Genomic DNA, 14993 nt, shown 5'->3' on the forward strand with positions numbered 1-14993 from the left:
AAGAGGATGGTGAAATTTGGCTATAAAAGGGGGAAGTGGAAGAGAATTGAGAGAGAGAGTAGAAGAGAATTGAGAGAGTTTTTTAGGAAGAGTGGAAGAGAATTGAGAGAGTTTTGAGAGAGTTTTTGAGAGGAATTTTTAGAGAGGAAAAAGAGAGTTCTTGAGAAAAATCGGAAGAGAAAATTCGAGAGTGAAGAAAAGAGTTTTAGTCGAGCATCATCTTCGACGAGTCCCGACACATATTTCGCCTCTCGCCACCCAAGAACGCCATTGCTTGCCATTTTCGACGACAGCCGCGTTCTTCTAGCTCCGAGATCTTGAAGGAAACCATAACGTGTACGTGAGTAAGATTTTGTGTAATAGAAGGTAATCCTTTCCATTTCGATCTACAAAAATGTAATCGTTTGGTTTGAATATTTGTTTGTCTATTTTAGACATGCTACGTGTTCCAAATTTTAGCATTATTACATGTTAATTTATTTTTATAAATACTCGTGACTGGCTGCGTTTTCTTTCTTTCTAAATCACCCATGGTGTATATTGTACAAAGTTCAATGTTTTACATCCCCATAAAAAAGAAGAAAAAACCAAAAAAATTGCATCTTTGAATTTCAAGTAAAATCCATCAAAATTGCCAAATCAAATATTTTTCATGAAAATGGTACCGAAAGGGCGTTAGAGAAATCTGACGTAACCAAATCCCCGAATTCAAAATCTCCGGTTCGCGGAAATAAGATAGTTTTCTCCCGCTATTTTATTTAGGTTTCTAATCAACCTACCGAAAATGATTAGTGGCGACTCCAAATTCAAAACACGTTGCATGTTAATTATTTGAATCTTAAGTTGCGATTTGGTATGGACTTGGGAGAGTCCGAGTTAGGTTAGTTAATTAATTAACCCGATAATCCATTAACCCGAAAATTAACCTGTCTATTTTTTGAAGGTCGCGACAAACCTTCTTCAACAATGTTGGCCTTTGAGACCTCCATGTTTCTGCCAACTTTCTTTTCAGAAAATCTATTGTCTTCCTTCATCCTCAATCGAACAATTAAGTCTTCAAATGATAACTCCTTTCTCTTATGTTTGAGATAATTCTTGAAATCTTTCCAAGACGGTAGTAACTTTTCAATAAAAGCAGCCACTTGGAATGATTCACTTAAAACCATACCTTCAACATAAATGTCATGCGTGATCACTTGAAGTTCCTGAACTTGACTTAAGAGGGTTTTATGATCTACCATCTTGAAGTCCAAAAATTTGCCGATGATGAATTTCTTCAACCCAGCATCTTCTGTTTTGTACTTCTTGTCAAGATTTTCCCATAATTCCTTAGCTATTTTTAGTGGACTATAAACATTGTAAAGGGAACTGTCGAGACCGTTAAGGATGTAGTTGCGACACAAGAAGTCAAAATGCTTCCACGCATTTATTGCAGCAAACATTTCCTTGTCTATCTCTCCTTCATCCAACTTAGGAGCATCCTCATTGAGGAACCTTGCCAGATTCAAAGTCGTGAGATAGAACAACATCTTCTGTTGCCATCTCTTGAAATCGGTTCCATTGAACTTTTCCGGCTTTTCTCCATGAGTCGAAACCGACGGAATAGGCATATGCATTATCGATGTTGATGCCATTTCTAATACGAAAGCAGAATTAATTCAAAAGAAAGCAACTATACAAACGAAGCAACTAATACCGAGAATAGAAACGAAAATTTGTCTTAAGATTGTAGTTGCCTATAGATGTTCGTATATGGAGAATAACGTTAATCGATAAAACTTGAATTCAAACACAAATGAGTAATCTGAATGTAGAGAAATAATCCGAGCTCAACGAAATGACGTTGTGTCCTTAAGACAAATTTGTCCCCTCAATCGATACCCAAGGTTGTTAGACAATTGCCTCCCAGTATAGAACGGATCGCCTTTCCTCTAAAGCAGTACTTCTTCGGAGGAAACCTTCGAACGCACTTTGTAGAATAATTGTACAATTGATGAATAATGAAGTATGAATGGTGAAAATGGCAGTTTTTTTTTTAATTCGACGGTCAATGCTCCATTTATAGACAATGATGCGAAGAGTCAAGAACGAAAGGTTGAGAACGAAGAGTCACTAATTCAAATAGTTCTCTTTCAAACGAATGAAGAGTTACGAAATCAAATGGACATCTTCCAACGGAATGAAAAGTCACGAAATCAAAAAGACATCTTCTAATAGAATGAAGAGTCACGAAATCGAATAAACATCTTCCAATAGAATGAAGAGTCACGAAATTGAATAGACATCTTCCAATAGAATGAAAAGTCACGAAATCGAATAGACATCTTCCAATAGAATGAAGAGTTACGAAATTGAATAGACATCTTCCAATAGAATGAAGAGTCATGAAAATCGAATAGACATCTTCCAAAAGAACATGTTTGTTCAAAGAAAAAAAATCAGACAAAAATGTTTGTTCGGATTTTGCTCTATCCTTCACTTCTCATTTATCTTCTTATGGGATTTGGAGACCAAAGTCCCAACAATAAATGCATATGTTTATTGTTATGAAGTGGTGATAATGTCAGGAAGTGTAATAATATCATGTTCCTCTTCGTAAAGTTCACTGACTGACATTTACAAGGATGAGGACCTTGGCAAGAGGAGAGCAAGTCCGATACGATGAGTGATAGATCAGGCGGTCATCTAAGTGAAACCTTTACATACTGATATGCTCAGGAGGACCATAAGTGATAGATCACAATTCGTTGTGCCAGGAATAAGGTGAACATCCCTAACAAACTGTTGACTAGAGCACATGCTACTATCAAATTATGAGGATCAACTATCGTGCAACTGTCAACTGCTAAAGGTTTTGATCATCCTTCCGTAATAAGATGACTATTGAACAGGAAGATTATAGTGCTGAAATGCTGAGAATCAGTAGCGACAGGACTAGAGATGAGTCAGAGCGGTGTAGACAGTTTTGGTCAAAAGTCAAAATGAACAATTGGCGCAACAGTGCCAGTGGACTCCATATTGGAAAACCATGCTTTTACCGTTAGGAACAGACTGTATGAGCGGCTTGAACCTCGACAAATGCTTCAATGAACTCCCAACGGGTCTTAACTCTTTAGAAGCTTTCCAACAGTTAGATTGGAGAAAGAACGTCTCTATAAAGAGGATCAAAGCAATTGGAAGGGATCGGTGGAAAACTAAAAAACCTTACACTGTTATTATCATATGTTTACTGTCCTTTACAAGCTGTGTTACTGTCTATTTGATATTCTTTATGGTGTCTAGTCCTTGTTGCTCGTACTCAGTGACAAGAGATCTGTGAAAGTGCGATAGCATTACTTGCATTTTGATGGCGTGTTTTATCGTGTTATGGAAGCACTACTTGCTCATTATAATATCTCTTGGGGATTATCAGTGGATTTTAGTCGCTGTTAAGACTGTTAGCTCGGAGAGTGGACATAAGCTTGTGGATAAAACTTAACCACTACAAATTGTGTCATTTTCTATCTGTCTTCCTATGCTAATTGATAGCAACACCAGCTTGCTTGGAACTTTCAATCTGTACCTGCAACTGTCAAACTATATTGCTATTCACCCCTACCTTATATGGTTAGCTTTAACAGAATGAAGGAGAAGAAGCAATGACTCAAAAAGAAAAAGAGAGAGAAAATTTTTTGTTGACTTTGTAGGAGGTCATGAGGTGCCAAGCCATGTAATTTTTCTCTTCAGTCATTGCTCGCATAGCAATCCCCATTGGAAAAAGTCACATGATATGAAATCACAGTAAATGAAAATTGTCATGTTGAACCCCTTTCAACAACGATCAAGGACTAAACTAAAAACAAAGTTAAGGAACCACATTAAAAAAAAACGGCTGGGGGATCTCATGAATGGCGTCATTTCCTCGGTAATAAAATAAAAGATTACATCAATAACTAGGCACACTTGCTCATATGTCAAGCAATGCCCTACAAGTTCACATTACTCTCCTGGAAAATTGAGATAAAGATTGACTCGAGGCATGCCCTATGAATATTTGCTCTCTATCAAGTTCACTTCACTGCCAAGCCAATTTCACTGCAATTTTGAAAAGGAAGTACGCAAGGAGTTGTAACAGATCCTTGCAATCGAAGTTCTTCTTTGGGCGATGACAATCCACAACAGATACTTCAGAGGAATATTGTTTGTCCGGCTGCGGCAAAATGAGCTCGATTGCGGCGAGATGAGAGTTCGCTTATAGATTAGTTGTGAGTTTTCTTCGCAAAACATGGCGTTTGCTTTTTGTACAAAATAACATGTAATGATTAGGACAACTCCGAGAGTTTTGACTTGATAGACAGGGTTGTTAGGGACGATTTCCGAGTCCCACATTGTACCATCTTTAGTGGGTTCGGTGTCGCCCGTGTCCTTGTAACGCGTGGCAAGCCGTCATTAGCCCCGGTCCCCAATAATGTGCGGCAATGTATCAGCGGTCAATTCCCTCACTCTTGAATTTCGACGCGGCTCATCCCGTCCGTTAATCTGACATATCCCTCTCCTTTTAAGGAGCTCGTAGGTTTGGAGCGCTTCTGAGCTCGATACTTGTATGATCCTTGGCACACCTAGACTTTTATGGATGCTAGCCTTTTACTAAGGCAAGGGGACCTTAGCAGCAAAACACTTGTCGACACTAATCTTCTATCATCGGGTTGGTTGGCGTCAACTCATTATTTCGTTGGTGAAGGCGAAAGCCGAGCTAGAAGCGGCAGAGTAAGTGAATTAAGGACAAAAGGACTCAATTACAGAAATCACAAAAGTTAAGAACGTGCATGGCAACACTTTTGCTCTATAAATCAACTTTTGAGGAAAAGTCGACTTTTCTACTTTTAGAGAGAATTAAAAAAAAAATTATTTCTTCAAGTGGCTCCAAAACTACTTCTAAGGAAAAAATAATGCTTTAGAAGTAGAAAAATAAAATTACATAATCAAACGGATTTCAGCTTTAGAAATTACGTTATCAAATAGATTTCTGCTTCAAAAACACTTTAAAGCAGAAATTTTACTACAATGCGTTGTCATGTGCGCCCTAAACGATCCAATAGTAATAGTGCAAATTGAGAGTTCAAGGACATTATTGGAAAGTTCGCACAACGTAAGGACCAAGAATGAAATCATCCTTTAAGATAATAACAAGTGAGTAAATCATGCTTCTCAGCAGGTCTCAGCGCGCCTCATTACAGGTAGGGCTATTGGAATGGAACAGCATCCAGTACTAACCAGAAGTTCTATCCCCACCAAACCCTGTTCTCAGATATTACATTTGTGGCTGAGATGACTAACATCACCCCAGGATTTTAAGACCCAGTTATCCCCATCAGACAAGTGGAAAATATTGACAAAGTATTCAGTACCTTTCTGCCAGACCTTTTATTTGGGCAGGCCGCCTATGAAGAGATTGGATTACACCACCATGAGTGACCACTACTACTTGCTCTCCTGCTTTAGTGAAGAAAAATGTTACTTGCAATTTCTGTTTCCAGCTTAAATTGTGTCAGTATTCTTTAGTAGTCAACAGGAAGCGCATTTAAATCATGGTCGCCTCGGTCTTCGTTTTCTTCTGCTATAACAAAGAAGGCAAATCGAATAAAGAGCATTTAAAAGCGAAGAGAACCAGCAAAGTTTTAAGAGAGAATTAACACAACAATTAAAGCTGTTCAACAATTCCTGTGATGCTTATTTTTCAAGAAATCCTGGAAAAACTCCTTTAAAGAAGCTATGGAGAATCGAACAGGCAAAATATAACTTAAAGTGCCCAGGCAAACTATGCGGGGAGTCACTTTCATGTATATCACATTCAGTTTTCACGCAACTTCGGCGAATAAGCAACATAAATAGTCTCTTTACCTTTGTGCTGCATGCTGATGTTTCGCAAACACGTAGTGGAGAGCTGATAAACCTGATCGATACATTCACCACCACCCTGCATGCAGAAGAAACGAGCGAAACGCTGATCAGACATTTCACTTATGAACCAATTTGCACCCTGCAGACTGCCAAACTCAATGTTTATCTAGTAACTATTTCTTTTTGCAATGCCTAATATATGAGATGAGAGCTTTACAATCGTTTACGGATTAAAAGAACATGTAAGATGTGAATCCATCAAAAAAGCCAAAAGAATGAGACATTTCTTCTAGCTGTGTATATGATATCACGTGAACCATTTAAACAACTCCAATGACTAAACTATGCTTTTGGCAATATCCACATTTTCCTCATAGTTTCATATTGAAAGTTAGTGGCAAAATCAAAATTGACAAAAGACAGGTGCTTTTTGTCGAGCTAAGTGCAGATTCAAACCCACCGGAATTTCCCGATCTGTCTTCTGCAATCGAAGGACTTTGTAGGCTTCGGGACAGACCCTAGCTGCAGCACCTGGCCGAAGGCCTTGAAGCTCCCCTAAATTTCTTTCCCGTAGACGTGGATCCTTGATAACCTGAATTCTTATTTGCAAACAACATGCAAGATATTCAGAGGCCCCCATCATTAATCAAACTGTAAGAATGAACACGAACTTTTCCAACATTCTGAAATTTCCACCAAACGTCCATTTCTCCTACCCGTTCTCCCCCTTACTTGGCCCTTCCTCTAGGGGGTTGTTGTGCAACACATAAAGATAACATCTAATGGAATCTTTTAGCTCTACATCTCTGCCTAATTTACGTATATGTTGGATTTTGTACCACCAAATAAATAATGCCAAAATTCATGAGTAATTCTCATAAATAGAATGCCAGATCAAAAATGGTCTCACTATATTCATACCTCCAGTCCACCACAAGCAGCTGCAATCAGAGTTGCTGTCTCCAAAGCTCGTTTTAGGTCAGATGAGTAAATTGCAGAGACTTTACCTTCTCTGGACAGCCTTTCACCCTCCTTTCGGGGAAAACATAGAAGAAGGAAATAAACCTGTTGGTCAATACCAAGAAAGGGATAACATATTACAGAAAATACTCACTGCAGTTGCTTCCCGCATCCCAATTTCATTTAATTCGATATCCAGATGTCCCTGTTAAATGTGTTGAAATTAGTGAACGAAGGTAAATACTAAAAGAGGCAGAAACAAGTTCTCAAACAAAATGCATGAGATGGCTGGTATCAGCTCAATTGGAGCTATACTTGCCTAAACTCAAAATTAGATGAGGAGAAACCACAACCTAGTCATGATTTTTCTCTAGTTCTATTAACCATGTCCTATCATGTTCTAAATATTGATCGCTTAATCACAAAAACTGTAACAGGAAGTACGAAGCTTTAGATGTAAAGTGTACATATTTCTTTGCCATTACGTCTTCTCTGCCATTTTTTTTTTTTTGGCTCGCCTAGAATGTTACCTTGCCATCACAGGTTCCAATTTTACATAGGAAAAGAGCAGTATGGAAATCAACATGTATTCTCAAGCAAAGGGTAATAATGGTGGATTCACTATGCAATTAGAGACATAAGTAGCCCAATGCAGCAACATAGCTTAACAAGTACTGATACCATTCACCTCAAGTCGATGCCTCTACTAACTTAGCATTTGCATTGTATCCTGTTGGCTTGTCATACAATGGGCAACAATCAAAAGCTGTTCTACATACGCAAAATTTTATATTATAATAGGTGGTGAGCAAGGTACGCAAAATTGGGAGGCTAAATAGAAATCCAGAAGCAAAGAAAACCTGAATTCTTCCATCAGCATTCCAATCCGTTTCACTGTGGCGCACGGCAACAATCTCGGCATAGGCTACGCCAGTTGGAGCCAATTGAGCATTGCCGTTGCAAACCAAGTCAGCAACAACCCTGACAGATAAGCGGGAAAAAAGAGTGCTGGTTAACCTCCCGCACCCGAAGACAGAAGCTAACGTTAATACCAAAAGGGTAGAAGATGAAAAAACCAACAGTAAACGCAACCTAAGACGCTCACACAGTGACATTGGTCTGGAAAATGGTCCAAAAGAATCCGCCAACGAGTGATACAACATCGAAACTCCACGTAATCGATTGGAACAATTAACAGATCATTTGGTTTTATCAGCAGCAAGTTCTCATCCTCCTCACCAACATGCCAAAAAACCGAACGCCCCCACAAAAATAAATTGATCTCAGCGATTCCAGAGGTTTTCATCATCCTCCAAATTTGGCGGAACGTCACGACACACAAAGCAATGAGTTGACTAATGTAGAGGACAAGGTCAGACCACGAGTTCGAACCCAACATGGCAGGCTCGTGACTGGCTCTGGACCTTGCGTCCTCGATCGCCGTTGAGCGATGAAAGGAGTCTTCGTCCCAATCTTCGAGTTCAGGGCCGACAATGTGCGAAAGGATGGCGAGAATGACGACGACGAAGAAGAAAAAACCGGCGGAATTTGAATGTACGGGGGCGGGCAGTCCACTCACGCTTTACGGGAAGCGTCAGATTCGACCTCACCGGCTTGCTTTTTACGCGCCAAGAAACGGATGGGCCTGGTGAAGTGGGCCCACATCGAGAAACAATCGGCCTAAGCCCATAATTGAGAAGTTGGACATGTCTTAGTGGGCTTTTGATATCTGTATATCCAGAATTTTGTACTTTTGTTTTTTTGGTTTGGGGGGTTGTTTTACAAGTGAATAAAAAATAGAGAAAATGACATAAATAGTCCATGATATTTGACTCAATATGCAATATTGTCTCTCAACTTTTAATTTGCTCAATATGATTTCTAAATTTTTTTGTACATATTTAATTTAGTCCTTAAACTATATGAATATGTTCAATAAGTTTTTACATTAATTCAAATTGAGAAACAGTATTAAGCATTCTCATATAGTCAATGGACTAATCTCTTTCAAATTGTGGTAAATATGAAATTTTTGGGAAGTAAATGTGCTACCGATGAACTAGTTTGGGATCAATGTGGTGTGAGTATATCGGTTTGGGATTTTTTGTGGCATAAAAAGTAATTTATAGGTAAATGTTGTATGGATGCACCAGCTTGGGGCAAATGTGATATGGGTGTACTAGTTTAGGAGTTTTTGTAACATAAAAATTAATTTGGCGTAAATGTGGCACGAATTTAGAAACTTGGGTTTTTTTTTTTTTTTTTTTTTTGTGGTATTAACCCTACCTATCATCGTTTTATTCAAATATCATTAATAAAAGATAGGGTCGTAATGCGTGGCTTTAAGGATAGGCTCGCATCAATGTGTGATACTACACGTATCTTAAGAAGAGGAAGCTTTGCGAAAGCTGGGTGAGGAAGCTTTGTGAAAGCTTCATAAGCTATTGCGGATTTGATGGTGATGCAATTACGAAGAGTTTGTCAAGCATCATATAAAAATAGCAATATTCCTTGTCACATTGTGGCTATTGGTAGGAAGGCTATTGGTAGGAAGGTGTATGTGTCGCACAGTCAACATGAGCATTCTTCTGACCAAAAAAAAAATCGAGCACTCTAAGTTTATATGAATATTCTTTCTTTTTTGTAATGATCATTTAGGTGGTTTATAATCCGACAGAATTTACAGGAATTAAATGGATCGAATGCAAGAATTACATTTTACTTTGACATAGTTGCAGGGACAAGCACGGTTGAATTGGTGACAGCTATGATTACAGCATCAAATGACGGCAATATCCCGATGTTTGCAGCTTGCGATACTCCAAGTTTTACTTGGAGTACTGTCCTGAAATATTTCCCAAAGAAAAGTAGTAAGTTATGTTTGCTAGATATATTGTATATACTAGGACTAGGGTTTTTCCTTTAGTATGTGTATTTACGTTTATACCCTTCTTTGTATGTATACTTATATCGACTTTGTGCCTAATTGTAAATCAAGCATTCCATTATTCACTTTTCTACATCTATCATGGTATCGGAGCCAGGATTTGCTTCTTGTGAGTACTGTACACCAATCTATATTTTTTTGCTCGTCTTCTTCATTGCGCCTTCGTTTAGTGCCAGCCGGCCGACATTGTCTTCATCGGTCCGACTTCGTGATTGTCCGAATTTGTCTTGCCCGATCTTCTTCGTCTTTTGCCTTGTTCTCGCGATTGACCTCGGGTTCATCTTCTTTACTCATATATATATTTGCTTCCACTTTGATTTATTGATCTCGGAATCAATGGCTGATAGTGATCGCATTGATCGCATTGATGCTAAGTTGGATGGCTCTAATTATGTTATTTGGAAGCCCTCGGTGATGGCTACTCTTGTTTATCGTGATTTATATGAGCATGTTGATGGTACTCACTCTTGTCCTACATCTTTGTCCGATACTGGCGATCCTAAATCTCAGATCGATCAGATTATGTGACGCGAATTTGAAATTAGTGCTTATCATGTTGCTGATCAAAAAGCATGGGCAACATTATTTGGTTCTATTGGCCCCGATCTTCGCACTCAATTTACTCGGATTGTTGGTGCGAAACAGTTGTGGGATCAAATTGCAAACAGGTTCTGTTCATGTTAATCGCCTTATGCAGGAACTTTGTCGTGCCACTCGAGGTACACAATCAATTTGTGAATTTTATAATTATATGACATCTCTTTGGCCCCAACTTGATGTATCGGTTCGTCTAGCATGTCCCACGTGTGCTGGTTGCATTGCTTGTGCTGCATTTAAACTTAAAGATCAGAACAAGAATCATCTTTATGAATTCTTGATGCAACTCTCACCAGATTTTGAGGGAGTTAAAGTCGGGTTCTCTATCGTTATCCCGCACCATCTCTTTCTGATGTAGTCAAAGAACTTCAAGCCGAGGAAACTAGACGAGGAATTCTTAGTGCTCCTCCATCTCTAGATCCCTCTGCAGTATCGGCCACCCCACGCCTTGATTTTCGGTCTGGCTCCTCTCGGTGTGGTTTCCACTTTGCCTCTTCTCAGCATGGTAGTTCTCAACATGGTTACGTGCGTGGTTCTCGGCGTGCCTCTTCTTAGCAAAGTTCACATTTTTATTGTAACTTTTGCAAACAAAATTGACATATTGAGGATTGATGTTTTCAGAAGATGTGTGATCTTCTTGATGTACCCTCGCGCTCGGTTGCACCTGTCTCTTCTCCATCCGTGGATCGTGCCACTTCATTCTCATCTTTAGATGATTGTCTTGCTAATATTGAGGCTCAACTTTCTTGTTTAGCTCAGCCTCATCTTGGTTCTTCTGGTGCATCCTCCATTGTTGCTACCGCATTTGTTGTGCAATCGTCGGGTGATTGTTCTTCTTGGATTCTTCACTTTGGGGCTGCTCATCACATGATCGCCTCTGCTCATCATCTCACTCAACAGACTACACTAAAAAATCCATAAGGGTCCTTTCCAGCTTATCGATCCTCTATTATCGCTACTATGCAAGGTCATCTTACTATCCCTAGCAGCTTTAATGTGCCTAATGTGTTGCATATACCGAATTTAGCCTTGAATCTTTTATCCGTTGGGCAACTTGCTGATATGGGTTAAATGGTGACATTCATCGTTGATTCTTGGGTTGTACGGGATGGTGCGAGTAGTTGGAAGATTAGCAGGGGTAGTAGACATGGAGGATTATATACAATGCAGCATCTCCGGCTTCCCTCACCTCAACATGTTCTCGCTATCTTTGACCTTGACTGTTGGCACCAACGTCTAGGTCATATATTTGCTTACCATTTGTTTTTTCTACGTCGGTAGGGTGTACTTGGGCCTGTTTCATCTACGGTTATGCGTCCTTATACTAGTTGTCCTCTAGCTAAACAATTTGCACCTCCTTTTCCTGTTAGTTCTTCTGTTTCCACTTCTTGTTTTGATTTAGTACATTCGGATGTTTGGGGTCCTGCCCCAAATTTTTAAAAGTGGCTTCAAGTATTATGCATCATTTATTGATGATTATTCTCGTTATACCTATGTTTATTTCATGCGCTCTCGTGATGAATTTCTCTCTATCTATAAAAACTTTACAGCCATGATCTCTACTCAATTCTCGAAAACTATTAAAGTTTTTCATTTTGATTCGAGTGGGGAGTATCTTTCTACAACTTTTCATTCTTTCTTAACTTCTTAGGAAACCTTACCTCGGTTGTCTTGTCCCGGTATTCCTGCTCAAAATGGTCTTACTAAGCGAAAACATCATCATATTCTAGATGCTACTCGTGTTCTCCTATTGTCCAATTCTATTCCAACTAAATTTTGGGCCGAAGCACTTTCTACTATTGTCATCTCATAAATCGACTTTCTTCTCTTGTACTCTCCAAAGCCACACCAATGTCTTTTCTTTGTCGGACCCAATATCACCACCTTTTCCTATTGTACCTCCTTCTTCGTCTACTTCACCTACTACTTCGACACCTCTTGACTATTCTTGCTCACCGTCCCCTTGGCAAAATCCTCCACAAGATTGCTGTCCTCCAGCTAGGTACGTGGCTACTACGAGTTATTATGATGAGTTTGGTTCCTTTATAGCTGTTCACACTTTGTTGGAACCATCACATTATCGTATGACCGTACAATATGCCGAATGACGTGATGCTATGTCTGAGGAATTGTCTTCTCTTGAGCGCACTAGTACGTGGGATCTTGTGCCTCTTCTACCGGGGAAGTCCTTGATATCTTGTCGTTGGATCTATAAAATCAAGACTCATTGTGATGGTAGTATTGAGCGCTATGAGCGCATCTCGTCATATGTGATTTTGATCGGGAGTATGGGATTGATTATGAGGAGACCTTTACTCATGTTGCCAAAATGGCTTCTATTCGTACTCTTTTTGAGTCGCCTCTATTCGTAATTAGCCTCTTTTTCAGCTTGATGTGAATAATGCTTTTCTTCATGGGGTTCTTCAAGAGGAACTCTATATGCAGCTACCTTCTAGTCCGGCTCATTCTCCTAGTCAGGTTTGTTGTCTTCGTCGGGCCCTTTATGGTCTCAAACAGGCTCCTCAAGATTGGTTTAAACGTTTTGCAGATATTGTTCGGTCGGCTAGTTTTGTTCGGAGTGAGAATGATCATACTATGTTCACTCACACTTCTCTTACTAGTTGTACTATTTTGCTACTCTATGTTGATGATATGATTATTACTGGGGATGACTTTGCTGATATTACTTATACTAAGCAATATCTTCTTTGTCGGCTTGCTATGAAGGATTTGGGTTTCTACGTTATTTTCTTGGTATTGAGGTTGCTCACGATCGATATGGTATCTTCTCTCCCAAGAGAAGTACATCGCTAACATTTTGGCTTGTGCTGAGTTATTTGATACTCGTATCGCGGCTACTCCTATTGAACTTCATTTACAGCTTTGTTCGGATGATTGTGAACCTCTGTCTGATGTCACTCTCTATCGGGATCTTGTTGGTAGTCTTGTCTATCTTAGTACTACTCATCATGATATTGCCTATGCTGTTCATCTTGTTAGTCGGTTTGTAGTGGCTCATCGTACAGTTCATTATGCCGATGTACTCCAGATTCTGCGATATCTTCGTGGTACTCTGACATGCTCAATTTTTCTCCCGTCAACTTCCTTACTTGCTCTTCGTGCTTACTCCGATGCTGATTGGGCTTCGGATGTTATTGATCGTAAGTCTATTACGGGATTTTGTGTCTTTTTGGGTGATTCTCTGATTTCTTGGTGTGCCAAGAATCAGCCTATCGTGTTTCGCTCTTCTATTGAGTCCGAGTATCATGCTATGATTGACACTATAATTGATATTATTTGGCTTCGTCGTCTCCTTGCTGATCTTGGTGTTGCCTCCTCTGCTTCAATTCCTCTTCATTGTGACAACAAGAGGGCTATTCACATTGCTACAAATCCGGTCTTTCATGAGCGTACTAAACACATCGACATTGATTATCATATCCCACTTCATCAGCTCCAAACATGTACCATTTCTCTTCCCTTTATAGCCTCTGCAGCCCAACTTTTCAACTTATTCACCAAATCTCTTACATCACAACAATTTGCTGCTCTTCTTTCCAAACTCTCGTTGGTTGACTCACATTGAGTTTGAGGGGGGGTTAGATATATTGTATATATTAGGGTTAGGATTTTTTCTTTAGTGTGTGTATTTATGTTTATACCCTTCTTTGTATGTATAGTTATATCTGCCTTGTGCCTAATTATAAATCAAGCATTCCATCACTTTTCTAAAGCTATCAATGTTAACCCCTTTTCTTATTTTTTAGATACAATTGTTCGAGTCACTTGAACGTCCAAGAAATAATCTAAAGGGAAAAGTATGATGGATAAGACACTTCAAATGTCTGTAATTAGGGAAAAAAAAAATAGTACATGTGTGTTGCGTGAGCCTTAATTTTTTATTTGAGTAAATTTGGAACATGTACTTTGTATAAGTAATTTGTTATATTGAATACAATTTCACTTTGAATTTTCTTCTTTTAAATAAAAGAGTTAATACTACGAAAAATTTCAAATTGGTACACTTATGATAAATTTACTCTAAACTAATTTTTGTGATTCACCAAAAATCCCAAACTGATACACACTTGCCAATTTTACTGTTCGTTAGCTTCCGTTAAATTTTATCGTTAAGTTGCTAAGTTAGACTACACGTGGCGATTGATGTGGCAAGATTATGTGAAACTTTATGGGTTAAAACTAGAAAAAAAAATCAAAATTGGTATACTTGCAATAAATTTACTCCAGACTGGTACACTTGCGATAATTTTACACCAAACTAATTTTTGGTCATCAAAAACCCTAAAATAATACACGTATGACGTATTTACCCTTTGTTAGCTTGCGTAAAATTTTGCCGTTAAATTTGGCGAGAACTCTAGATCGTCTTGGACTTCATGGAGTCCTTCATCTTCGTCTTTGTCCGAAGCTTTGGAAATTGCGGACAACACTTAGTGAGATCTCTTTAATGACACTTTTAATAACTCTAGTAGTACTCTTGAAAAATGGCTTAACCAAATACGATTATATGGCCTAATCACTACCTAATGTGGCATCTCATGTAAGAATATCAACTATGGATCAAGTCCTTGCAAGTTTTACTTTACCT

General features: G+C 38.9%; 1 pseudogene; it reads right to left on the reverse strand.

The window, feature by feature from the left end:
- Nucleotides 1-5102: 5102 nt before the first annotated feature.
- Nucleotides 5103-8402, reverse strand: LOC115746954 (annotated as a pseudogene).
- Between the last annotated feature and the right edge of the window lie 6591 nt (nt 8403-14993).

This window comes from Rhodamnia argentea, chromosome 11 (genome assembly GCF_020921035.1).
Source record: "Rhodamnia argentea isolate NSW1041297 chromosome 11, ASM2092103v1, whole genome shotgun sequence".
NCBI lineage: Eukaryota > Viridiplantae > Streptophyta > Magnoliopsida > Myrtales > Myrtaceae > Rhodamnia > Rhodamnia argentea.